Here is a 24,950-nt window from a genome sequence, read left to right as displayed (position 1 = left end):
TTGTTCACTTTTTTTCAGTCCACTCCTGGTACTTGACCATTTTCAAAGAAATCTTTCTTTTATTTGTTTAACCACTTAATACTGACCTATGAATCATTCAAGCATAAAAAAAGCACCTAACTCAAATGATGAACTAGTGCTGTGTCTAAGCAGAACAGACAACTTAGAAAGGATCCTATTCTAAATTGCACCTTTAGGGACTTATTTCCAGCAGCCTGTCACAAAAACACATAATTTCTTCTCATTTCTTTGGTTGAATCCATGAAAAATGCCAAAGACAACACAGTTTAAAAGAAATAAAAGATTGTTTTTGCAACAAAAAAGAGAACTATTAGCAGAAAACTTGGCATATCTTGGCACAGTGTGAAATGTGTTCTTAGAAAATCTGACAAAACTGGACTAGTGGAGAACAAAAGAAGAAATGGTAGTACTAAAAACAACATCTATAGAGCCTGAAAATCATGTCCTTCCAGTAAAGACCTGACACAGGACATGAGACATCCAATGGAGCATCATCAGAAATTATTTCATTGAAAGGGTAGCTGTCAAGAAGCCATCTTCAAAGAATAGTAAACAGTAGATGAATTAAAATGCATGACTCATATTTTTCCCTGCTTTTTTTGGTTTTGTTTAGTTAATCCTGAGCACAGTAGGGATTCTGTTTAAACGTCTGGGACGATTCAGTAGTTTGCCGGTGGTTTAAATGGCCTTGCAGACATATATTGTGTAGCGATCCGGCGTTTAATTTCCTTTATTTCATAGCATGTTGCTGTTGCCACTCCTGCTACTGTGTACACGTACATTTATAACAGTACTATTTTAGGCAGCGCTATCACAGCTATTAAATGCTGTTCATTGGTGTAAAATAACATATTATATTTGTAAGAGTGAGAATAAAACTGACAAAAAGAACAAGATAAGGTGAATAGATTTAATAGAGAAAGTCTTCCCTGAACCACTGTCACTGTATTGATTTTTCCATAAACCTTAATTAACTGTCTTAGTGTTTGTTGCGCTGAGGAGCATTAGCCCACTAAGTCCCCTCTACAGTGCACCCTGTAGAACACAGAAAATTTGCTATGGTAACATGGAGCCAGCATTACAGGGCAACATACTCTCAAATTGCAGGCCACTAGAGATGTTACCCTGGTAACCACTTCCACAAGCAACAGCAGGACAGAAATGTAACATGCAGACCAACAATAGGGACAGTAAATGAAAAGGTCTAATGTATCTGTGCATCTTTTGATTTAAATATTTCACAGCAATCCAGTGTCACCACTAAACGCTACATTAAAGCTGTGTAGTGTTTTTAGGAGGCAATATGGATAACCGGTGACAGAATACACATGTTAAAACTGACAGTTTTGTGATTTATCTGGCATCGTGGTGAAGCAGCCGTACAGTACACGATAAATAGAGTGTCACTATATATCACCTTAAATGGCTTCCTGCATTCTTTAATTACATTTTCCCTCCATTCATCAGCAGAAAATGTAATCTTGTTATTCACACATTCAGACTGGGAGTGAGAGGAGGAAATAATGATGGTGTTTGTCACAGCGTCAACATCACCTTTTTGTCTCACACTTTCTAATCACACAGTCAGCCTTTTTCACAGAAAAGGAAAACATTAACGTAGAGCAGCAATCAGCATTGTGGACAAAAATTTATAGCAGTTCTTGAATCACCGACGATTAAATGTTGATGATTTTACTCAAGAATAGGCTGACACTACAAGTCATATTTTAATCTTTAATAATTAAAAATAATTACTGATAGAGCCAGTGCCAAACGTGTTATTCTTGCGTGTTTTTGAGGTAGTAGTATGAAAGCAGTGCACTTAAAGTATTAAATCGTCTTATTTTCTTCATGCAGGTATGCGGTTTAAACATTTCCCTCATATTTTCAAGGCCCCGCGTTGCTCCAACCTCGGGTTTATCAACTTCAAAAGGCGAAGTTAATAAGCAGCAGAAGTCCAGCTGTGCCTTTGTTGATTGCTTCTTGATGACCGTACTCAATGCAACACCTTTATCTTCAAAGTAGGTATACCAGGACACCTTCATCTTCTAAGAAGTAACCGGTGCAGCCGGTGTGCAATGCATACAAGCCAGAAAAGCTGGACAAAGTAGAAACGGATACGGCAGTTGTTAGGAAGATACCTAAGTATTTGAAAGTTGCTCTTTAGCTTATTTAAATTTCCAAAAAGTTTCCTATACAGAACAAATAAACGAGAAGTGATGTGCAGGGCTACATTTTCAGAATGTAGCCAGACAACTGCATGCACTTATGCAAGAGACCAGAGTTGTAAGTTTTCGGTGTTAAAATATTAGTGAACATGAGTGATATTAATGGAGTTTTGTGGGAGGATCTAAGTATAATTTCTTCAAAACTCACTGAGTACTAGGGTCATTAATTATGTTGCGGAAGTGGCTGCTTGCCATTTGTGAGCTGGAGCACAGAGATGCTGTTCCGAGTAGTGGCAAAACTCTTCTGCAGAGAGACACCTGCTGAGAGGCTTGGCTGAGCACAGTGGAGGAAAGAGGAGGCTGCGAAATGAACTGTGATGCACGCCTGGCACACGAATGCAGGGACAGGATCCAACAACTCGTCCAGTGCCTCCCCCCACATTCCCAGTAGCCTTCCCCCTTCTGCTGCCACTGTTAAAGCAGGCAAGGGCACCTGACAGGTGGAATTGGGGGGGGGATGATGGCGTCTGCCCAGAGATGGGGCTTAAGGCTCCTGAAAAATAGAGCTGCTAGTCGGCGGCGTCCAGGAGTGAGCAGGCAGTCAAACACAACACAGTTTGTGTGCGTGTGTGCGTGCAAGTTAAAACGCAACGTGATGCGTGTTTATGAAATTAAAACGTGTCATTTATCGATACCCTCTTTCTAATACTGCACTCTCCAGTTTTCCCTGCTTCTTCACATCGAGCATCAGAGGATTAATTTTGCCTGTCATTCCAGATTTAGCCTCTGTTGCATAATCAGCTTGTCAGAATTAGTTTTAACAATGGCACATAAAAGATTTCTTTAGAAAAACCAATCAACGTCGATTATCAAAGGGAATTTTTAACAACGTCCTGTCTAACAAATAGCCTAACACACCAGAGAAGACAACAAGACCATAGATGAGATGATAGCCTCTCCTTTGGCTCACAATCAATATGTCACAGGCAGAAGATGTATGGGGGTAATTTTACTCGCCTAGAAAGCACAGAAATACACAGAAACTGTTGGTGGGCTGGAGGAGCCAAAAGACTCTTGGATCACATGCACAGGAACAGCTGTTTTAGCATGGATACATTCCCCCACACATTTCCACTATCTGTCTTTTTCTATATGTATCTGCCTATCCTTATGCATCTGTCCCGGAGCTATGCGATTGTGTGTCTGTGCATGTCTATTCGTGTTTATGTGCACGCGCTGCTACTGCTGAGTGCGTGGACACAGTAATGACAGTGTAGAGAAGACCTTATAACCCTGGCCCACCACATGCTCACACGCTGACTCCCACACACTTTCCACCATTGCTCACTCATAACCCTCTCGCTGCTGTCACATAAAACCCAATAGCCATAATTTTCATTGTGATTAAATGTTTTGCATGTGATGTGAGATGGTCTTCGCAGATGTTTTACGTATTGTGCCCTTCGGGTAATTTGGCAGTGTAGCTCAATCACGGCACTTTTTATTTGTTGTCTAGACCATTGACCTTGCAACTTATTGTCGGAAACTGTTACTGGCTTGTGTGTGTAAACCAGCTTATTGGCGCTGCATGTATTAAATTGGTAATTAAGCTGAAAGATCTTGACATTTGTGTTAGCAACTGGGAAACCTTGAAAGACCTTGATAGATGGTGTTTGGTGTGTGCGCGAGCTATGCTGCAGGATGGGTTTTATTACTATCTGATGTTGTATCCACCTGATTTCTCTACTGTTTTACTGTACTTGAAGTTTATTTGAATTAGCTGTTTTTCGTGACTCAGTTTTCACTCATAATAAAAGACATGTACATTTGTTTTTAAAGTTTCAGTTGTGGCCAGAAGTTAAGATAAACTAATCATGGGCATGAGTGTCCTAGTAATTTCAATCTTTTAATTATTTCTTTGAACAGGGTGGAAAGATTGTACAGCATAGGTCTTTAATGACAATTTGATGAAGAAATGTGGTTCTCTTTTGGATTTTATCCAACCCACACAAAGTCAAAATATATATACATACAGGATCAAATATATCCATGCACCCCCACTAATATTTGGTCAAATAGGTAGGAAGTTGTGCATCGACTGGACCCTTTTGGTAGCCATAAACAAGCTCCTGGCACAATTCTGGTTGGATATTTTTCTACGCGTCTTTGCAGAATTAGACTGCTTTAGCTATTCCAAAACCAGTTTTGGTGTGTGTTTGGGATCAAACATCCAGTTGTGTCCAAGTTTCAACTATCTGGCTGTTGATCTGATGTGAAATTTAATTATTTGAAGGTAGTCCCCCTTCTTCATTATCCCATCCACTTTGTGCAGTGTACCCTACCACTTCCAGCTAAACAGCCCTAGTGCATGATGCTATATACGCATAATTGACAGCTGATATAGTGTTCTTCGGTTTGAAAGCCTGACTTTTATCAAACATACTGCTTCGATGTGACCAAATAGCTCAAATTCAAATTTTATTTGTCACACACACACAACCATACACAGTATGACATGGGGGTAAAATGCTTGTAGCTGTACAATGCCCGACCATTAAATGACAGAAAAAACGTTTTACAATATTTACAATTTACAGTTTACTACAAAATTTACAAATTAACTTAGGAATTTACAGTAAAGAATGTGCAAATAGCAGAAGAGATTATAAAGATTATAAATTATAGGAATTATAGGATTATAGGAAATGTGTGGTGGTGCGTGTGGTGATGTGTGTGAGAGTCCAGTCTTATAGTGACGTGTGTGGGAGAGTCCAGTCCTACACCTGGTTCAGGGCCCGAATAGCCTGGGGGAAGAAGCTCCTCCTCATTCTCTCTGTTTTGGCCTTAAGGGAGCAGAAGCGCTTCCCAGACCTCAACAGTGAGAAGAGTCCATTGTTGGGATGGGAGAGGTCCATCATAATCTTCCTAGCTTTGGACTTGCACCGCTTGGTGTAGATGGACAGCAGGTCAGGGAGCTCTGATTGAATGATGCGTTTGGCTGAGCGCACCACTCTTTGCAGATCTCGTCTGTCCTGCTTGGTGCTGTTCCCAAACCAGGTGCAGATGTTTGCCGCCAGGACGCTCTCGATGGTGCAGGAGTAGAAGTTCTTGAGCACCTTCAGTGGCAGATGGAAGTCAAATAAGTGACAGGTCTGAACTTGTATTCACATGCAGAATTGTTTAGAAATGACGCCACAAGACGTTCACAACTTATATAAAGCTACAATTCCCCTTTGTGCATCTTCACTGAGTTCAGTCTACGCAATTAGTGCTGTCAAACTAATCTTTTTCAAAGAAAAAGTACCATGATGTTAATAATCTTTGGTCTTGTCAAATTAAAATACATTGTGGAACTTTCAGCTCCACTTATTAAAAGATGATATGTAGATATTTGCACCCGTATCTATACGTTTGACCCTGTGGGGTTGACAGAAAATCCAAAATAAATACAAACGTGTGCAAATCTTGTTTTTTTAGAGTAATTAATGCTGTACAATAATTCCATCCCAGAGAAAGAACAGTTCAAAGAAACTATTAAAAGCCCCGAATTACCATGAAATTTATGCCTGTGATGAGTGCATGTAAATAATTGTAAATACAGAGGTTAAAGAACAATCTAGCATATTGGATTAATAAGCATATTGGATTCATACATAGAGTTTGTTTGCTTCAGCCCGGTGTTCCTTTCAGCTGATGACATCGAGATATTTACACATTATAAATCAGAAAATAATTACACCCCCCCAGTTCGATCCTCACGCTTAACGCGCATCATTTTTTTCCAGCAGTAGCAGCACAGGTCAGCAGTCCACAAAGAAAACAGCATCTACAAAGAAAACAACACACGGAGATTTGTATATTCCTGTACAGGAAGACAGAAGATTTGTATACCCTTTCACAGTTTCACACTTTCTTTAATACACTGTACTTGCAAATGTGAACACATTTGCACTTTCCTTCACACAGTCACAAATTTACACATATTTACAAAACTCTACTCAGGTGCATAGTGAGACACCGATTTAAAACTCTTCACACATACTTTGCAAATATCTTTGTTACAATAATATGTCTGAAATAACTGAGAATGTCAAGTGGTATGTTTTCCGCTCCTCACTCGACCCAGTGAGAAGTTGTTTCAGATAGTAATGAATGTGTTAAATTAAAACCTAACGATTCAATTTAACTTAAGACTGCAACGACAGTTAGGGACATCCTGACCAAAATGTCTCATCTGGAACTCGTATTCTGGCTTTCCAGTGCAAGCTTGCAGCTATTGGACACAGAGTAGCAGGTAGGCTGCAAAAACCAGAGGACCGGCTGTTCCACAAGTGACAGCTCATTATAGGAAGAGTTCAGGGGGGTAATGGAAAAGGATTTTTAGTTTCTGATTTCTAAACCTTAAAGTGTTTTTGTTAAAGTGTAGTGGGAGTCAGGATATTACTCATGCTGAAATTTGTCTGGGGAAAAGTTTTTAAAAAGCAGAATGTACCTGAAAGTGCAATCTCAGTCTAGTCGGTGATGCTGCAGTGTGGCGCTTCTGTAAAACCCTCTTTCAGTTGCATTTAGTGCTGGCAGACAGTTGGAGCAGTGAAGGCTTTCACTGGTAATTTTCAGCAAGTGTAGTCCTGTGAAGATCTAGATTATTTGTGATTATCACTGGTCATACATCCACACAGGAAGTACAGGATTTCTTTCATTCACTTTCTAATTCTACTATCGTTTACCTAAAATCAATATTTGAATTACAAACACTTTTGGCAGCATTCTGGAGCCTGACTTAAAGGATATGCTTCCTCGATAATTTATGAGAATCATAAAGCAGTACTTTATGAGCTCATATTATTCATTAAAACCACTGACGTGGAATGTGCTAAATTACATAACCAACATTGATTGTCCTGCAATACTAATCCAGTCCGGACACAGCTTATCTGCCTTGCATAGATCACTGAGGCTGTTAGAAAGCTTTGCAGCAGAAATGCTTAATGTTCTCTCAGCGTGATGTTCCTTAAGATCTCTGATGTGTGGGCGCTGAGGCCGCTACAGGAAGCTACCCAGGTCTTCTACACTCAGAGTGATAGCTGCCAGGTCCTTGGATTGATTTTCACTGGCTGAAGTCCAGGCGCTGCCACGGTTTGGAAAGTATCCTTTTCTACCTTGTTTCAGTTTGACCGCAAATATGCAAAGATGGGGAGAGACCCCAACGCGCTGTCTGTTTTCTCTTGGCAAATATCTTTAAAAGATTTATTGTGATTAATTGTTACATGATGCAATCATAATATATTAACAGGAATCTAATCTTTACCCCAACACTGATAGTCACACACAACTTTTAGTTTTTCCCAGCATTAATTTAACACTGAAGTGACAGCTCATGTCACTGGACACCTCTGCAGAGGTTTTGGTAAACCCGGCAGGAGGAAGGATATTGCCCAGAGCAAACAGACCACACTCAGTTTTATATAGACAGCAATGCAGCCTCCAGTCTCTGAAAATATCTCTGTGAGTAGTTCTTGAAGCAGTGTTGACTTTTGATTTTTTTTTTTTCATTCCTGGCCTGTGATGATCATGATTGTTTGTGGATTTGTTTGTTTATTATTCATGTAATTTTTGATTCGGTGAATTAAAATTATTCACCGCACCTCTGCTTGTCTTTCTGGTGTCTCCCAAATCATGAATCTTTCATTTAGTGTAATATCTGTTATTTTTAAATGGTTAAAATACTTCCTCACTGGTACTAGAAAGCATGCCTCTGTCACCCCCGTTTTTGCTGATTTGCATTGGTTACCCATAAAATATCGTATCGAATTTTAAATATTGTTGCTCCCCTTTAAAATTATAAATAATTTAGCCCCTAGCTATCTTGTTGATCTCCTGTCCATATCTCCCTGGGCGAGCCCTCAGGTCTTCAGCCCAATTACTCTTGGTTGAGCCTAGATCTAGACTTAAATCTAGGGGTGACTGTGCTTTTGCCCTGGTTGCACCTAACCTGTGGAATAACCTTCCCATCACTATCCGTGGTCAGACTCCCTTTTATCTTTTAAATCTCGTTTAAAAACTATCTATGTACTTTATCTTTTAGTTATATCAGTTCTCAGTAACTTTATCCTTATATTCCCTTTACTCCTGTATAATTAGTGCCCTCAAGCTGTTGACATATGTGTTACTTTGTCAATATTCTTTTCTTTAATCATGTCTTAATGTTCCTGTTTCTACTGTAAAGCTGTTTTTTTTAAATGTGCTATATAAGTACAGTTGTATAGTGGGTTTTCACCGTGCGTCATCAAACCGGAAGTCAGCATATTGGAGATACTGGATGTAAACAAAGCGCGCGCACTCAAACAGATTCCAAACGTCGAACAAAAGGAAATGGTGAATTATTGCCGTGTTTTTGGCTGTACCAATCGGTCAGACCGTGAAAAACATTTGCAGTTTTATAGACTGCCAAAAGTTATTACAAATCAGGGAGAACAATGCCGAAAGTTATCAGAGGAAAGGAGGCAGTTATGGTTGGCGAAGCTAAACCAGGATCTACAAGGCAAAATTCGGACAACATCCGAATTTGTTCTGCTCATTTCTCTTCTATAGTTAAGCATACTTAATAAAATATACTCGAATTACACTACTTTTTGATAAGGGATGATATCATACAGTTAAGGTTTGGTTGATTAAAGATGTTATTGCATTACTTACTTTAGCATTCACAACATATCTGTCGCTGATGACTTGATACTGCATATCCCTCACCCATCCATACACCATCTGGTTATAGGCCTCCAAACCTTTATAAGATTTAAGGTCTTCTGCTGTCTTCTGGGCGAGAAAACCAGGTCGTTGACGATATCAGAATACGCAATAGACGGAAGACTCTCCGGGTCGTCATTGATCCAAGATGAAGGAGCCAACTCGTTTGGATCTGCACCACCAATAAACCTTAACTTTTCCAAATATCGTGCCATTTCCTGCGGAACAAGTCCTGCCCTGTATGCCTTTGCATCTATAACGCATTTTGAGGAGCTTTTCTGTGGTTTCGGGCATTGATCCATTGCAGTGTTTACCTCCGAGTGCCTCCAATATGGCCGCGCATGCAGGTTACTGCCCAGAATTGTATTGTATTTGTATTGTATTGTATTGTATTTTCATTTCATCATTTTAAGCTACCAAACAATGTAACCTCATATGCTCATTATCAGGCAACTACGGTATCCAAGACTTCTAGTAGGTCAGCATTGGATTTCTAATCCACAACCTCACCTGGACAAACTCCCCTGCACATCACGCAGTTTCTGATTTCACTTAGTGACAGCTTAACTCAAACAGGCCGCAGTTCCGAGCGAACCTCACATCGGCAAATGATTTCACTGATTAGCATAATGTCAACCAGGCAGGAGGTGGTTGTCAAAGAAAATCAGCTGCTTAGTGATCTTTAGGTAAAGCCTGCATGCTCTCTGGAACACAGATGCTTATTTCTGCAGTACAGTACCAGACTCTCCGATACCTAAAAATATGGAAAGCAATGTGTTGACGAGGCTGCTATGATGGTGGTGGGAGTCCCATCAGCGCTGAAAAGGCTGAACATATGGCTCATCCTGTGATGTGATTTAGAATGTCTGCAACCCAAGCAGATGCAGGAATCAGAGTATTAACACAAAATGCCCAGCCATCATGCAGATCGTAATGGATCGTCTGCTAATACGTATTTGAACTGCTCATTATTTTAGCACTTCTACTGTGTTAGACGGTGATAAATACTGTATGTGCATTTGCTAATGTAAACAGGCTTCATATGTATTCAAGCTGCACCAAAGGAGCTGAGTGCTGACAAGGCACATACAGGCATGGAGAAAACAAAGAGAGCGCGAGGGGAAGAATAAGGAGACGAAGAAAAGGCTTGTAATGAGGATCCTTTTGCTAAGGAAGAAGGGGGCGTCTCCTGGCTGTCTTAATAAAGCAGGAGGGAGGCAGCAGTGGGACAGTATTAATGATGTGCTCAGCTGTCTAGATCATATCTGTCATGTTCATACAAAAAGAATGAGAGCGAAGGGAGGATGGTGAACATATCCTAAACATGAAAATAGACATTTATGTGTTTTAATATCAGTTCAATGTGATTATTAAACCGTGTGATATATTTTAGGTTGGAGGAAACTTTAAATTGATTTACTTAACAGTAAAATAGTGTAATCGAGTTGTCGTGTGGTCAGATATTTTAGCCTCCTGCGATATGGATGCTGTCAGGTAATCCCAATGTTTTATACTGCAGCATAAAACTCTATGTGTGTGTATATGTTTGTGGTCCACATGGTGCTTATCATACTGGGACCTAAATCTGTTTACACGGTCACATTATGGAGGCTTGTCATCGTTATTGGGACATAAAGTAAGTCCCCGTAACATAAATCATTAAATTTTAAGTTGAAGACAGCAGATATTGCTGGGCAAGAGAAGGTCAGAGAGGAGATTGAGTTTTCTGAGTGAGAACAGTCCCTATAGAAACCAGGAGAAAAGCAGAAAGTGAGATATGGTTGTATGGAGCACATGGGAAAAGCCCTTCAAAGCTGCTTCCTAATCCTCTTCTATCCCAGACCCCCTCCTTTCTCCTTCTCTCAGTTTAATCTCCGACACTGCATTAACATTTAAATTTTTCCACAGCTATTTGAATCTATCCTATGCTGCGACCACCTAGATTTATGCATTTATACTAATTACCTACTGCTGGGGAGGGAGGTGGATGGTTTAACCTTCTCACAGCTAATTTCTCATGATTTCTCCAAAGCCTTGACGCAGCCCGCAGGGGGGGAAAAATGACCTTTTCTAATTTTATTATCAGCAATATAAACAAAATGACACTAATAAGGATAATGTGATGACACCTTTAAAAACATCTCATTCCATTTCATTTTGGAGCATCAGATGGTAATAATGAAGCTGACCAAATATTTGATTGGCTTTTATTTGCAAAACATGATTTGCATTTTTTTTTTTTAATCTCAGACATATTTTCTGAAACAGGATGGATGGTAGGAAAATATAACCATTACCAAACCAAATGGAATTTCAGATCCGGTGTGCCTGTTGTCAGGACTTCCAAAACACGGTTGATTGCGAGATTTTGTATGACATCTTGGATTAGCTCATTCCTCACTCCTCATAGGTTTTAGTCCATATTGACATGACAGCATCACACAGTTTCTGGAGATTTGTTGGCTGCACGTCCATGAGCTTTGTACCATGGTGCATTATCCTGCTGGAAGCAACCATCAGAGGATGGGTACACTGTGGTCATAAAGGGATGGATAACACAGTGGTGTTTAAGCAACGCTCAATTGGTACTAAGGGGTCTAAAGTGTACCAAGAAAATATCCCCCATGTCATTATACCACCAGCAGCGGCCTGATACGAGGCAGGATGGAGCCATGCTTTCATGTTGTTTATGCCAAATGTGAAGAAATCACGATTTATCAGACCAGCCAACGTTTTTCCAGTCTTCTGTTGTCCAATTTTCCAATCCAATCCAATCCAATCCAGCTTTATTTATAGACCAATTAAAACAAAACAGCTTACTTGATCAAATTCCAATTAAAAGACAGAATTAAAATAAAAAACACATATTAAACAAACATAAAAAATAAGACAATAAAGTAACAATAAGTTTAAAATAAATACAATTAAAAAGTCTTTAAAAGGTTTTATTAAAAGTAGAAGATTAAAAAGTGTCCAAATATTGACTCAAACTGACTACAAGCTAATTGTCATGGAGAAAATGTGTATTTTTAAATGTGATTTGAAGACCTCAAGTGTTGAAAAGCAAACAAGTCTTTAAAAGCAAACAATAAAACTTCAAGAACAACAATGAAATGGACAGGCAACCATTATGAAGAGCCAAGCACAGTTGTAATGTGCTCATGTTTTGTGAACTGAAGCCTTGGTTTCCTGTTCTTTGCTGACACAAGTGTTCTGCTGCTGTAGCCCATCTGCTTCAAGGTTACATGTGTGGTGTGTTCAGGTTTCCTTCCTATCAGCCCAAAGCAGTATGGCCACTTTCCTCTGACGTCTGACATCAACAAGGCATCCAAACCCAGAGAACTGCTGCTCACTGGATATTTTCTCTTTTCAGACAGTTTTTTATAAACCCCAGAGATGGTTTTGTAGGAAAACCTCAGCAGAGCAGCAGATTCTGACACACTCACACTAACAACAACGGCAAGGTTTACTGCCACTTAATTCACCTTTCTTCCTCATTGTGATGCTCGCTTTGAACTTCAGCAGGTTTTCTTGGCCGTGTCTATGTGTTTAAATACACGAATTACTGCCATGTGATTGGCTAATTAGATATTTCTCCTAAAGAGCAGTTGGCAACTCTTTCAAGTGTGCCTAATGAAGTGGCCAATTAGTGTGCACTGTTTTGAGACATTTGGACAACGTTTGTTTGTTATCTGACCCAACAACACCGGGATCGGTGTCACTGTGGGAAAAGCTGTTAGCAGTTAGCAATCCACTGGATCTCTAGTGGGAAGGTTTTTCAAGTGTTCAGCAAGTCAGCAGCGACACAAAAGTTCAAACCACAAAAAAATGGTAGATGTTAAAAAACTAGTGAGAGCTCAATGACTTTTCAAGTTGTTTTAGTTTCTCTTGGGTTTGAGAGATGCTCGGGTTAGAGGAGGAGGAGGAGGAAGAGACTGTTGTTTTGGTGCTCTGCCACCAAAAACCTTATCTGCCCTGCTGCGAGGCTGTAGTGGAAATGAATGTCATCAAAGCTCGGCTTGGATAATGGCCACAAAATAGCTATCATATTATGGTTTCAGCTGTGCTAATGAAAAAAATACCCTCTCTGAGGCCTCAAACAAGGCAAGGTGTCAGTTCTACTTGACAGTTCAAAACAATATTTTTTTTTCATTGTTGTGTGTGCTCGCCCTTTGGGCATCTGGTAATTTCTCAGCACAATTAATTCAAGTAGACTTTGTTAAAAGGTCAATAGTGAATGATAGATTATGTTGTTTTTAATTATATTTTTTTCTGTAACACTGCTGAAAACGAGATAACGAATGAATTCGAATACAAGCCCTTTTTACTGTGTGTGCTACCTGCCAGTGAATGATAAATAGTTCAGGTTAATTTGCTCACGCTGCATGTATCATTCCGCTGAGGGTTTATAAAGCTTCACTGATGCACATTTAAACATCTTTTTATACCGCTGACTGCAAAAATGATTCGAGGTACATTAGATAACAGGCGTCGTACACCTGAGCAATGTCATATTTGTGAATTTACATTCTCAAAGGTGCTGACGTCAATCAAGTCCAACGCCATTATGAGGAAAAAAAAATGTTGAGACCTTTTACATCTCAATTTGTTTCTGAAGCGGAGCCAAAGCTCACTAATTAGAATGATACTGCTTTTGGAGCTGCATGCCACAACTATGCTTTCTAATTTCAAATGTGTGTGACGGTGGTGCGGCCCATGTGGGTGGTGTAAATCCCTCTCAGCTCACGTTCAACACCGCCGAGAGAAAAGGCCGAACATCACTGAACGTTGTCACTGAGTAACACGATATAAGACCGTTTTTGTCTTAATGCGTTAAAGCCTTCAGCATCAACTTGTCATTCTTTTGATTTTTAAAAGGTTGCAAAACAGCAAAAATATAACAAGCATGCATGTGACTGATTTTATTATGACAGTGATGCACACTGAGTGAGAAAAGCAGGTGATGGTCATGATTCTAAATGTTACATTTTGGCCAATATTCCTGTATCACTAGCACAGCACGACAGATATATGGACATACAGTTTGCTGCAGAGTACCTATGCGGTACACTAGGTGTGACACGGCTTGTCGCTGCTCTATTCCACCCCTGAGTGCTGTGAAGCTGATTTATAAGTGGGAGGAGCCCGCGAGCTGCAATCAGCCCGTTTTCATCAGCATTATAGCTGCCTGACAACATCCAGCTGTCCCCGATGTGCCACAGAGGGCTGATGGTGCTCATCGCAGCTCTGCAATATTACCACAGCACTCACTGTGATAAAAATATATAGTCGACACACACGGATACTTTCCTAGAGTCAATCATGCAGACAGACACTTGTAGAATAGCTTTGCTTTGTTTTTGTTGTCTTTTTATTTATTATTTTTCTTCATCTAATAATAAAAATAATAATAATGTCGTTATTATTAATATTTTTATTATTCTACAACTTGTTTCTTAATATGAATCTTAATCTTGCATAGTTTGATTCTTGTGGGTTACACTTGATAGTTGCTAGCAGCTTGTGTCAAGGGACTTGGAACAAGTGAATGAATTTTACAAAATGATGCTGCAATCTACTTCCAGGATGAGAGCACACCTAATCAAAGCCCTGACTCAACAATGCATCAGCGTTAGGCAATCTCTCTCTCTTCCCTTTTTCCTGATGCCGCCTCTCCAGCTGCTCCCACTAACTTGTGATATAATGACATTATACTGTAACCTGATAAATTGTGAACCCAGCTGGCTATATCTGGTTTTGCTTTTACAACAGCTGGGATGCTACATGCACCGGGCGCTGCTGGTGCAAAGCGCAAAAATCAACAGAAAACATCCAAGCACAGCTATAAGTCTTCGTTTGAGCCGAGTTTGAGAATTGACGATGTTGTTAAATCATTAAACAGTGTCGTTTGTTTGGAAAAAACAAAACAGATCGGTCCTGTTTTGTACGTGCTGCTTTCAAAAGTGCAAATTATGGTCCTGAAATTGTTTTTATGTCATTATGTCCACTATGTTTGGGTACAGTTTTGGTTAATTGTCAGGGTGCTAGTGTGAGCATTCATGTTAACACAGACAAAGCTGCACTGTCTGAGGTTGCTGTCAGGAGGTCCAGCCTCTGGTTGCAAAAGGAAGTCTAAAGATTCTACAAATGTACTTGTACTTGTATAGTACTTTTGTACTCTAACTGAGAATTCAAAGTGCTTTTTAATGTTAGTCACATTCACCCAATCACACACATTTATACAAGAGCTTTTTTTCTATGCCTAAGCGCCTTGCCTAACATTCACACACACACTCACGCTCATAATCCAGTGGATGCATCAGGGAAAACTCTGAGTTTAACATCCTAGCCCAAAGATGCGCCTGAGCTTGTAGGCTGGAGGAGCCAAGGTTCGGACCACAGGCCTTCTGACTGGTGCCCTACCTCCTGAGCTACAGCTACCCCTGAAGTCTATGAGAAAACAAACTTCCTCCTTACTTGTTTGAGACCCAAGGGGGAAAAACTGATGATTTTATGGTCTCTGGCTCTGTTTAACAGAGAGAGAGAGTTGGAGTTAAATAGACAGCAAACAGAATGTGCTTGTGGACATGGCTACCTCGAGAGTGACAGTATTCTCAGTCCGGTCCACCCTTTGCTCCTGCGTGTGGTTTAAGAACTGAAACCAAGAGCACAACAGAGAAAATGCCAAAATCAAAGCTTCAAAAGGACAGTACAGAAAGCAGCATCCAGTGTCAGAGCAACTATGTCCATCTTTTGTAAACACTCCCTGTTTTCTTCAGCGCATTAAAGGAACTAATTCTTACCATAACCTGAACTTTAGAATAGCAGGTTAGCTTGTTACAGTGAATTCACAAAGTATTCCCACTCATGCAGATTTTGTCTACTTTATTATCTTGTGTATTTAATTCTAAAATGAAGACAGTTTTTAAAAATGGTCATTTTCTCCAATCAATATTTTATGTATGTGTTCCAGTAAAGCAAGAGTAGTACGATATGAACAGAGGGTCACAGCAGTCTGATTTTGATTAGACTGATTTGTAAAAGCAGCAGTTACAGCTTTATGTCTTCTTAGATTAGTCTACAGGTGGTTTATTTCATTGCTGATGTGAATGCAAGTGTGGTTACTAACTCAAACTATATAATTTCTTCATGTCAAACAAAATTAATTCATATGAAGGTTATTTAAGACATTGCGTGGAGGACTTCCTGACTTTAATCATTAAACTGTTATTCTTTCAGAAATATGTAGACAAGCTAGATAAATTCTTAATTGCACGATACAATGATGGTATGTAGAATTAATTAGAATAGGGCTTTGTGTGGCCAGGAGGATGGCCACACAAATGCAAAAATGCCTCAACTTAGCCATGGTTAAATTCTGTTTTCTTGGCAAATTAATTTTTAGACAGAGCGTAAAATAAAAAAATATGTTTTCCTCTGCTAGGCTGAACAGACATTTATTGATTTTTTTTCTCTCCATCTAATGCATTCAAGATATAACAGTACCGCTCCGCTCAGCTGAGGAACAGTCTGCTTTTGTTCTATCAAGCATAACTAACAACCGTCATTTGTATCATTGTTGCCGCAGCTGGATGACGGTTGTCTAAAAGAAGCGGCTCTGTCTTTCCTGCACAAAAAATGCAGACTTGTTAATGTGCGCAGCCCTATTACTTAATAGATTACACTTTAAAGCGCGCATACAATCGTGGCTTTATTTGCAGGTAAATGTTGTCATTAGTGATTGCAGCAGACACCGAACTAAACGTGTTTCAAACAGATGCGCCTCTATTGAGATCAAAAGCAACAAACAGAAGTCAGTAATTTGGCACACATTTAATGCAGCGGGCTTTCATAGCAGGAAAATGATAGTAATTGAAATGCGGTGTCACTTGGCAAACTGCTGATGTGAGAAAGGTAATAAATGAAGAATCAAATAGTCCTTAACATCTTCCCCTCATTGTCATTTTATCTCCTGTTATCATCCGAGAGACAGTTACCGCTTTGTTGCTACCCAGAAGGAACCCTGTTTAAAAGTGACGCCGACGTTCCCTTGTTCTCGAGCAGAGGGCTTCAGATCTCCGTCTAATCAGATTTAATGGACATAAAATGAATCAGTCTAACCACAGTATCAATCTTTCTCTTTCTTTTCATCAATATACCAGAGACTCGTCGCTTTGGCGGTAGGACTTGAGTGCTGGTGAAACATCCAAACCACTAGGTAAACAAACCACTGGTAACAGTGCAGTCCCACTGAAAGAGGACATTTTCTCTAAACTGTTTTGTTTTTTTTAAACTATCACGTTAAGGATGATAATTTGAGCGAGCACACATGTTAGACTCATACAGTGACAGAAGTGATGATTGCTGCTGAAGATACAGACACAGTGACCTTTCTCTATTTTCTTTTTAAGGACATAAGAGTGGAAATGATGGAGCACGCTGTGGGAGAGGAAAAGGCCACATACAGCCTCTGGGCTCCTTCATGCCTCCTAGAAATGGAGCCAGACTGATCAACATAAACAAGGATGAAATTATTTGCGGCTGTCTCACAAAAGTATGTAACTGATCGGGTTACTCGGATGATCACAGCATAGACATTTCACATCTACCTTTTTCATTGCTGTTTGCCTGATGTGGTCCCGTGTTAAATAATGCTCATTAACAACAATGCTGGGTTAGTTTCAGCATTAAGCAGAGATTTCTGTCCGTTCTTCGCTTTCACAGCACACAGTATGAAAAGAGGATTCATTCATTATCACACCACAGACAAATTAACAGGGGTGTTTCTAAATACCCCGGGTTCTCGCAAAGACACCCAGCCCCTCCATGCATTGTTGATGTTGTTTGGGCTCAGTTCGTCTGTGGCAGATTGGCTCACGGGGAAGCTTGCAGACATTTGAATTAAAGCTGCAAAACTATTAAAAATGTATGGCCCTGTATGAATGCATGACCTATATTTTCCATGCAAATAAATAAATAAACAGGGTTTAGAGGGGATGATGCAAATCTTCAGAAGTGGGACACAGGATGAGCTAATGACAACAATAAAGAGTTTGGATTTCACACTGAGAGCATAATGGAGACCAATCCTGTGTTACTCATTCCCTCACCTCCTCTCTTTTGCTTCCCCCATAATCAGGCTATCCCACAATGCACCCTGCAATATCCATCCCAGCGTGGTAGTGTTTGAATTGGCCTCTCATGGTTCAAGTGCATATTGTGACTCACCTCTCTCTGGCTTTCATGCGGTGTGTTTTTTACAGACTTGACATTGACACAAGGTGGTTGTTGGAGTCTTTTTCTTATTGACGGTGATGCGGCCTTTCTCCTTTATTCTGTCCCCAGATCATGTCTGTCTGTCTTCTTTTTTCTGCCTCTCTTCTTCACTCCTCTCCCCTCGCCCTGTCTGCCTGCCTCTGTTGTCTCGGTAGATTTCTTCTTCACTGCCATTCAGACGATGTCAAGGACCATGGCAGGGAAAATAAAGGCCACTGGTTTCTTGCTTCATGATGGGCTGTCGTCTTGTGACTGAAGCAGCTTCTAAAATTCACTGTAGGGGGAAAAAAAAGGTGGTAAACAAATGCATCAACCATCAGCCAAAGAAAAAAGATCTGCGTGACACTTTCTCTGCTGGGTTTCTCTGCCAGCCCAGGGTTGCAGCAGTGTCTCTCTTCTTAAGCGAAACCAAAAAAAAGCCTTGCAGTTAAGAAGAAGACTAAAAGGCTTTCGAGTCAAGGCATTAACATCAATTTGTCGTTTGCGTACTGTAGATGAAAAGGTCATCTTGTTATCTCTCACATGGTCTTATGTGACATTAGTGTTCAGCCTGAAATCTGTCTATAGACCATTGAACCGGGGACGTTATACTGACTCTGTGACAAGTGAATAACCTTTTACCTTGTGTTTTTGGCAAAGGCCATCCTGTCTCAGAAGCAACTCTGAAGCTAGCACTCCTTCCTCTCAGTAAGTTTGTGCCTGTGTGTATCAACTAATGTGTGTGTGTATGTCTAGGTTTAGGCAAGGCTGTGGGCTGTTTACACGAAGCATAAAAGTGTATCCATGCTGAAATGACTAATTGGGAAATACAGTGCACAACCTCATTTGAGGCACCAAGCAACTTCCTTCCTTTGCATGAATAACTGCAGGCTTGTGCCCTAAATACAGTACCTATGTGAAGCTTCCTACACCATGGCAGCCAGTAGAGTATTGATCTTATGAGCACTGCTAGATGATGAGAATCCCTGCACGACATTGTGCTTTTTAGCCTTCTTGTGTGCATTTTGGCTTTCACTCCGAGGGACTTTTCACCCCGCCTTTTGCACCTCTGCTCTGGCTTAAGCCACAAGACTGGCATTGAAGGGCCAGTAAAGAAGCTTCTTCTAAATAAACCTGACAGCGAAGCCAAGGTGTGGTGACATGCAAATCAATATTTCACAACATCAGCCACCGGCTGGTGGAGCACGGAGGAGGGGTGACAAGGTGCACCCAATACTGTCAGTGATTTAGACCGCAAGGGAAGTCAAGGGAATCCAGTTAGTGGTTGCATCTTGGTTACAGTTGCACTACACGCAGTAAATATAGTAGGGCAAATCACAAGCCAGCTAGCATGAAGTCATTTCTGGTTCAGCACCCAGTCCACATTCACCACTGCTTTTGCAGCAGTTTAGCTCCCAATTTACCGGAAGATAAGCTGGAAGTTGTTGATCACACTGAAATGACATCTGCGCTTTGTTTATCCACCATACGTGCCATAGCTGTTTGCAGTCTCATAGTGGAAAGAAAGGATCAGCGAAAGCAAAGCAGATGGCTCGCATATGGATGCAATTGCTCCGTCGTTGAATTGTACAATTTAGTTGTACAGATCGGCTAAGCGGCATGTCACAACACAAGCGCTGCTGATGCAGCTTGGCAGCCGTTTGAACGGCAAACATGTCATTCAGTTGTAAATTATGTTTCACGCAAGGTCACCTTGTGTAAAGGTTGGGAAGGAGAAGGAAATGAGCTGAGGGTGTAATTCATCTCTTCACGTCAGAGATATATATATCACAGTTAAACTCCCAGATAGCACCAGCACAAACTCAGCACAGATGTCTATATTTATTAGCCTTTGGAGCCATGCGTCTAAATAGTGTCAATTCAATGTTTATTGCTCTAAATTTCCACTTTAAACTTTTCACTGCAGCGCTATAAAAAGTAGGCAGATTTTAGCGGTGATTGTGTGCTGAAGAAATATCAACGGATGTAAACGTGGCTCTTTACACAAATTTATGTAAATGCAGGGCTGTGCGTCATCCAGGACTTGTAGCTGGTATCCTTTTATTGGCACTGCTAAATCTCCGTCCTTGTGTGACATTCAACTCCAATCCATGCTCCCTCAAGGATACATGTCTTAGCATAATACAGACAGCTTAGGAGTCATTGAGATGTGGCCCATCTACTCCAGTAGAAAGACACTGCCAGGCAAGGGACCCCCCCCCCCCCCAAAAAAAAAAAGAAAAAATGCTCGTTGCCAGCTTCATGCCAACTCTGTGCCTCTCCAGCTTTGGCGCTCTTGACCGCTCACTCAATTTCATTCACACCTCCCCTCCCCCACTCGCAAAGGATGTAAAGAGACAGCATACGGTCCACTTTGGCTGTCCTGTCTGGTCACATTACATTCAAATGCTACGCAAGAGGTCACCTTGTATTCTCTAATAGAATTGCCTATATTTTTTTCCCAATAAACCACATGTTTATCGTCAACTAATATCATCCTTGTGCTGAGTACTGTGCCAGATACAGGGAGACGGGCAAGGTCAAATCCCTCTCTACAGTCCCCATCTGGCACTAACCCCAGTGACAAGGGTGTCTGGGAGAGGGAGCGAGTTTCATGCTGGATGCACAATTTGTCCACTGTTTACTCTTCCGTCCATTTGCATCACTGACAGTAGATCTGAGTGACATTAACACGAAGCTACTGTCAGAGTAGTGCCGCTTTCCTCGTACTTGGAGATCATCTCCCAGATTCTGCATATGATGCTTCCATGATGCAACATGCAACTCCACATGTAAGCTAGACGCCTAAACAGCCTCGAGCATCTTAAGAGATCGGTTCTGAGAAATACGATGAGGGGGAAAATTGATTCTCAGCAAAAAAGTGGAGCAGAGTTTAAAGTATGAATTTTACCCAAACAGTGTGGAGCAAAGAGTGGACTATTTCTTTACAAGCTGCAGTGATTATCCCAGAGCCATGCCAAAAGCTAGCACACAACAGGTTCATTGTACAGTTAAATAAAAGAGACACAACTTGTACATTAGTGGGCTTTAGCTTTTAACCTTTGGAGAGAGCTGAGCTGCCTGTTTCCCTGCTGTTTCCCGACCAAGCTTCCTACCTCCTTGCTGTTGCTTCTCATTAGCGGAAAAGACAGAAATAGGAGTCGAATCGATCTTGTCGGTAAGGAGGGGAAATATGTGAAAACTCAAACTGTTAAAGCATTTCTGAAAATCTAAAACCAATTTCAAAAGCAACTGCAGACACATTTTGAACCAAACTGTGAACTGAATATGTGCGTCTCCTCACTTATACAGGAAGGTTATGTTGTGCTTCAGACATGCATCCTGAATAAAGCATCAGAAAAAGTCACTGCAGTATATGTAACTCGTTTAGGCAGATTTTCAGGACACGGCACTGTGAAAAAAGCTGCAGTTTGTCAGGCTTGTTGATTCCAAGAAAATCCATTGATTACAAACAGCTGCCTTACAGCTTTTATGTCACTCCAACATCTTTGTTTTCTTTTTCAAAAGATCAACTTATTAAAGAAAAGAAATGATCTGAGCGTATAGCTGGATGCGCTTATTGTACATTCAGGTGGATTGCTGAGAAGTGCGGTCCTGTGTTATGTATTACATAAGCACAACAGGGTTCCTCAACCCTGCTAGCGAATGAATAGTCACACCTGATGAGGAACAGAATGACCTGATTTCCTGTATCTCCAGAGACATCTGTGCAGATGAAGGAGCACGGTGCATCAGGCCTCCTTTTGCCTTTTTCTCCAACCTGTCATGGCATCAATCCTGCCTTTAGATGTGCTCTCCATAGGGAACTAATCAGAGAAGGTACAGTGGTTTAACCTTCTCTGTCGTTCTATTTCTAAACGTGAACATATCTATCCATCCAGCCTTATATTTTGTCAACCTTTCTCTTCTTCCTCCTCGGAGATTACGTTTTTCTTCCCTCCTTCTTATGCTGACTTTCTTTCTGCCGCTCCCTCTCTTTTTATCTCTCCTTGCCCCCCTTCCCCTCCCCTCCCCTCCCATGTTTTGGTAGCGCTGCAGCTCTTGGAGCTCAGGGACTATGATTAGGACAGAAGAGAACTGGCTGTAAGACAGAGACAAACTCAGAACTGGGTCATCATTGTTTCTGTGTGAGGGCCCGCTCTGCAGATGAAAAGCTTGAAGACAAGAGCAGCAAATGATGCTCAATACAGTACCGGGAGCCGCAGACATTTCTGTGCTACAGAAATACCCGCGCAAAGGAATATGAACTACGACGCAGAATTTATGTAATAAGAGTTAAATAAAACATCTTACTGGCCTGCTTTTCTATGTGTGAAACCTCCGAGTTAGTAATCGCCCGGCGGTCTGCTGTAGCCGCGCGACAGAGATGGAGCACAGTCACTGTGCTCGTGAACGAGACAGGGGAAACCTTGGTTGGTTGTCACAGAGTAATAGAATTTTGACACTGATCATCATTTTGCTCCTGCTGTTTTGTGCTCTCTCTGTCTCTCCTTCTTGTCCTCTCTGCAGCCATCTCTCTCTCTGTGTCTTCCACCCCTTTAGCAGACAGTCTGACAGGGTCTGTCCCACTGGCCAACCATTCAGCACTCATCATGCGCATCATTTCCTCTCATCATTCCCCCCGGTGTGCTTCTTCCATCTCTTCTGGCCTGTTCACTCGCCATCAACCACTCCACGTAAACCCTTTTATTTGTTCGTGTGTGTGTGTGTTTGTGCCTCAGTGTGCAGCCCATAAAATCACATTAAATAATATATAGTCAAGCACACTGTTTCATGCAGCTTGCTTCGTCACACTGTCTAAGTGTGCATTTGTGAAGATAGTGTGTGATGTCAGTTTGAAGGAACTAGCTGGGGTTATATTTCATATAAAATGTGTTAAAAGCAACAAGTATGGCACCAAAGACATCTTCTGTTGAAAGTTCACATCTACTGTTTTTAGCCTTTTGAGTTCAGTTGAATTTATTCTGAAACTAGGATGCAAACAGCATGTAGTAACTCTATTTAAAGACTATGTCTCTAAAATCAGTTACTTGAGGACGAAGAACCTTAACCTGATATTCGTATATCAGAATGTCGGTTCTTCAGCTTGATATGTGGTTTTTTTTTTTTTTTTTATTCTGGCTTGTGTTAAACCTTTATTGCAAATCCGAATCAGTGGTGCCTTGGCCTACTTTCCAAACCATCGAGGAGCAAATAATCAGCTCGAGCTAAGGATTTGCCTGGCACTCTTTCAAACGTGGATGCTTGTGAAACATCCCTGTTTGCAAGTGTTGGGTTTCACTGAGAGACTTTCAGAGTGTTTGCCATTTCTTGTAGCTAACAGGGAGGATTTTGAGACCTCTACTGCCACCTAGAGTATAATCAGAGGAGGATCACGAGGGACTGAGCTGCGTGGCTAGACAGGATTTGTAATCATCTTTACAACACCAAAGTGAATTGCAATGCAGTACACGAAATCAAGCTCTTACTTGAATTATGCACATCACAAGTCATAACATGGACACCCATCATTTCCCTGTGTCGATCGTTTCAATACTGGATACTCTGTCTTTATTGTAGGATTATTTATGCCAAACACATGACAATTCCTGGTTTGGTTTTTTTGTGGATTTGTTCTTTCACTGCCTCTCCTTTCCTTCCTCGATGAGCCTACTCACAGCATAGAAGTAATGCCAGAACGGTTCCCACTGCCAGAAATTGCCCGGAGGTTTATAAATGAACTATTTGTTGTTCAGAGTGTGGGAAGATATTTCTTTTTATTATACAAGTAAACCCAACAGCAGCGACTAAAAGAAGAGAGGAAACCACGGATCATCAGAGGCTTAAAACCCTTTTTATGTATTATCCACCTCATTTTTTTCATATGATTTCCTTCCCCCCTTTATAGTCTGTGCTACAATTCTTCTACACAATTCAAAATATCCCTGCCACTCATCCCACAATGATTTTTCTTATCACCAGCTTCATCTCCTTTTAATTAAACCTTTCACTGGACGGAGACACGGACCATTATGTTCTCTATATTTCAGAGAATAGATGGGAAAATGACTTAACACCTTATGCTGACCTTTCTCAATCACTGCCCGCTGGCAAAGCTACACAAAGCGATTTCCCCAACATATTTATCTCATCCAAAACACACCTTAGACTTAATCCTAATGGCCTTTTCATTACCCTTTTAATTAAGCTGCACTGTGAGTGTTAAATGTCTCTCGGGAGCTTATGTCATATCTAACCTATACACGGTCATTTGGGGTAGTTAAGCCAACATTAAGCACAAAGTATAGCCATCAATTACTCATGTTGTTCTTTATCATGCTTGTGTTGCACAGTAAATAAGCTGAGACGAGCTCTCATTTACATAGCAGCCGTGCTCGTGTTGCAGGCATAGGGGAAAACGAATAAATGCAGGGTTTCAATATATTCAGTGATCTCACTGCAAATGCTGATTGTTTGAGTTCTTGGATGAGTGAGAAATTGTTGATGGAGTAAACAGGGGTTTATTTATATTTTTAAGAAGCGATGCATGCAGGGTTTTTCAGACGAAGCTGAAATTAGCCAGAATTCAGAAATATGATAATAAATGTTTGACTTAATTGTTTTTTATATGTATATTAGATATGCAAAAATCATGAGGCCACTGAAGTTATTAAAGTCTGTGTAATATCAGCGTTATGAGCCGTTGTGCAGAAGTTGCAGTCGATTTGTTTTGAGCTCAGCACCTGGACAAGGAAGACG

At 40.7% G+C, this 24,950-nt stretch overlaps 1 protein-coding gene across 5 annotated transcripts in view; it reads right to left on the bottom strand.

Annotated features, from left to right (window-relative positions):
- Window positions 1-4,650: 4,650 nt before the first annotated feature.
- Window positions 4,651-24,950, bottom strand: part of LOC113035388 (uncharacterized) — a 46,923-nt gene continuing 26,623 nt past the window's right edge. For 2 of the 5 annotated variants that reach the window (XR_013900844.1, XR_013900845.1), the window contains 2 exons: window positions 18,165-18,486; window positions 4,651-6,015 (listed from right to left, as the gene is read on the bottom strand). The gene's annotated coding sequence lies outside the window, so the exon portion shown is untranslated. Of the gene's footprint in view, window positions 6,016-11,127; window positions 15,592-18,164; window positions 18,487-24,950 lie in introns of those variants that run through there. The other 3 variants (XR_013900846.1, XR_013900848.1, XR_013900847.1) reach the window with 3 other exon arrangements.

The sequence above is a fragment of the Astatotilapia calliptera genome, chromosome 13 (assembly GCF_964374335.1).
Source record: "Astatotilapia calliptera chromosome 13, fAstCal68.1, whole genome shotgun sequence".
Taxonomy (NCBI): Eukaryota; Metazoa; Chordata; class Actinopteri; order Cichliformes; family Cichlidae; genus Astatotilapia; species Astatotilapia calliptera.
The sequence above is the reverse complement of the archived record's forward strand: the minus strand, read 5'-3'. Positions and strand labels throughout refer to the sequence as shown.